The sequence below is a fragment of the Molossus molossus genome, unplaced genomic scaffold (genome assembly GCF_014108415.1).
Source record: "Molossus molossus isolate mMolMol1 unplaced genomic scaffold, mMolMol1.p scaffold_m16_p_15, whole genome shotgun sequence".
NCBI lineage: Eukaryota > Metazoa > Chordata > Mammalia > Chiroptera > Molossidae > Molossus > Molossus molossus.
In genome coordinates, this window is record NW_023425350.1 from 36,835,332 (window position 1) to 36,838,801 (window position 3,470).

Below are 3,470 nucleotides of genomic sequence, written 5' to 3' on the forward strand. Positions count from 1 at the left end.
CAGCTGTCAATCAGTTCCACATATCCATGCCTGTTTCTATTTTGTTTGTCAGTTTATTTTGTTCATTAGATTGGAGTCTATTTCTACAGTGGCATGTGGAGCGGGGTGACAGTAAGAAAAATGATGGCATACACCTTTTTATAGTTGTATCTATAATGATAACTCCCTTCCCAGAGCAGTTCCCTTATCTAAGTGCTTTCAGGCAGTGAAGGGGAAGGTCAAAAGTTTTTTCTGAGTCTTCTCTTTCTTAAAAATAACAAGCTTATAATAATCAATATTACCCCAAAAAAACATATTTTGGAGGGGCAACCTCTGCTCCTCCTCATATGCTAATGTTTTTACTTAGAAGAACAAAGAACATTAAAACTTTGTTTTAAAATGACAATACCTATTGCATTACACCTGCAATTTGTTCAAAATGCTTGCAAGAAATTCTAAGAGGTAATGAGCGTAGATGAGGGCTTTGGGGGGAAAAAGATTTAGAAAAGACATGTTGTTATTTATAGTTTTGAGGACTAAAAACCCAGTTACTTACCCAAACCAGTAAGAAATCTGGAGACAATGAGAATTATATAAATTAAGATATTAAAACAAAAGGAATAAATCCTAGAAGAAAATGAAAGCCAAATTAAGCCAGAATAATATTAGTCTTCGTAATGCAGTTACAATTGGGGACTCTAAATTAGGGACAGAGAAGAAAGTCAACTCAACATGGGCAGATGAATGACTTTGCAAAATGCTAAATATGCTTTGGCTCTGAATGTCTGAGAAGAATATTGATATATTCAATATATCAGAAGAGAAGAAAGAGACGGGAAATGTATCACAATGATATATGAAAAGAGAGCAGGGAATGATCTTCTGGTTGAGGGTGGGGGAAGAAGGAGGAGCAAGAATTACTTGGTAGGACATGTAAATAACTTATTTTTTCCTCAAGAAGTAGACCAAATGTAAATGAATGTCTCTATATTTAACAATGAAGAAGAATCAATGATCTGTAAATAGTCATGTAGCTCCAGGGTGATCTCAGTAGAAAAGGAGACAGGCTAGGAGTCCTCCTTCCAAAATTCCTCCTCCACCAGAGGACACAGGGACCTCCTGAAGTATTGTCAGAGTAAAGAAGGGACGATGACCGTTGTTCTGCAATCCATGGAAAGTACAGTGGAGATATACACACAAAATCAGAGCTGCTTCTGCTTTTCCTACTCTCCTTTCATTTAACTTAAAGCTGTTACTTCTCAGGAAACCATTTAGTACTCTCAAGCTAAATGGAAAATTGAAGCCCCTAGCACCCTGATAAAGCTCATTGTTTCAAATAGTAAATGCATCCTTTCAGGGGCTATTTTACCTCAGTAGCATCAAGACAAGTAAGTTTGCTGCTTTGAGACTTCCCATAAGGATGCGGATGAGGGGTCGGGGTGGATTGACTAGACTTCTAGCCTCTGGCTCTTAACAGAGTCCATAATCCACAGTTTTTTTCCTCGAGGACTCACCAGCCTAAATTGCTTTGCTTTCATGGGTTTGAAGCAACACATTAGTGGCATTTCGATGATTTTTTTCCATGGGGTTTAATGCACTATCAGCTCCATCTCAGATGCCTTTAACTAAATGCATCTGCAAATAACTGTTTTAAAGGATAACAATTGTTTTGACAACTATAGGGCAAGGCTTTCAATAAATAGAGCAGCATTAAATTTGGGGTTTGTAAATCTACCAGAAAGTGCATATAGTATTTAAGTCCACCACTGATATGCTATTTTGCTAAGTGGCTTATTATTTCAACTACTCTAGACACAGGGATCAGATCACCTCTTGGCTCACACCCTCATTATAATGATATCTAGCACTACCCTGGCTAATTTCCTGGGCTCATCTCTCTCAGGTCACTGTCAGAGTTTCTGTGAAAAATTCCATTTCTTTGGAAAATGCAGCAGTCACAAATACATTTATCAACAGACACTTGTGTACATGCCTTTCAAGGAACTAGATGAGAATAACTCTAAGGAGAACACATCTCACTTCGTGCTTATGGCACTTCCAAGGGTAGCTGTGCTAACATCCCCAACAGAGCTGTTCTTCTCTAATGGGGAAGACACCTTCTAAAAATGCATCCTAATAGAATGTTCCTCCTGAGCTAGAAGATGGAGGTCCACTGATGGCATCTAGAAAGAGAATTATCACTGCTGTTCTCCCTCCTTTCCATGCAGGTGGGGCAAGACTCCCCCCCTGACATCTGCAGTCCTACAAAGGGAGGGCCCCTGTTTCACTTAAGGCAACCAAGTGCAGCCAAAATTGGAACACAGTTCTTTCTTCAGCGGGGTCAGCATTTCAGCATATTTATTTATTTATTTATTTATTATGGATTATTTTATTTTGCAATAGACCTTTGAGATAGGTGCTATAATTCCATGCCTACCACACAAACAAGAAAAGTGAATCCTGGTAAATGATTAATAGATACCGAAATAGAATACAGTTTTTAAAATGAAATTGTGTGTCTATAGTTGTATTCATAAAAATAAGTACAGTAATCCAAAGCTATACAACATTAAGAGCAAATCCAAATGTGAAGAGATTCTAAATTTTATGTTTTTTTTGTTGTTGGTTGGTTGTTTTTTTATCCTTACCGAGGATATTTTTCCATTTTTTTGTACAGATAGAGTGGGAGGGAGAGAGAGGAAGGGAGAGAGAGAGAAACATCGATGTGAAGGGACACATCGAGTGGCTGCCACCCGCACAACCAACCAGGGCCGGGGACAAACTGCAACCGAAGTACGTGCCCTTAGCGGAACCGAACCCGGGTCTCTCCGGACCGCAGGTGGACGCTCTAACCGCTGAGCCAAACTGGCCAGGGCTAAATTTTATGTTTCATTGCGCATCCAAAACCACCAATCTTTTAGTCCTTTTTTTGTACATTAGTCTGTATCCACATTCTCTGCATCGGATTGGATCCCTGGGTTTTATTTCACTTTCTGTGTGACATTCTCCACAGATAGATATTATTGGCTGCTGCTCTGGGGTTGGACGTCCTCCTGGGTGTCCACTGTTCGACCGGAGCCCCGACAAGCTCCTCGCTCTGCGATCCCAAACAGACAGCCGCTCGACGCTGTGCCCATTTCAGCACATTTCGGGTGGTCTGTACTCGACAAGGTAAATGTTTTTCCTTTTCAGCAGCTCTTGGCCCAGAATGAGGAGCAAGAAGAAACCCTTGAATCCCGATTCCTGTCTTTTGTTGGGAAATGATGGTAACAACAGCGATAACAGTGGTAGTCACCGAAATAGCAATTCTTGTTGGTTTCAGAGAGGAGCAACTCTGGCCTTTTGTTTCCAGTGGAGGAACATTAGATGATACTGGACATCTTCCTCCCCACTTCTCACTCATTCCTTCTAGGAAGAATAGTCTTATCTGAGTGGAGAGCTTGGAAAGAGAAGCCCAGCAGGTATAACTGGGAACCAGTTTTGCAAAGCTG

The 3,470-nt window shown here is 40.5% G+C and overlaps 1 pseudogene; it reads right to left on the reverse strand.

The window, feature by feature from the left end:
- Positions 1-2,868: 2,868 nt before the first annotated feature.
- Positions 2,869-3,116, reverse strand: LOC118631158 (annotated as a pseudogene).
- Between the last annotated feature and the right edge of the window lie 354 nt (positions 3,117-3,470).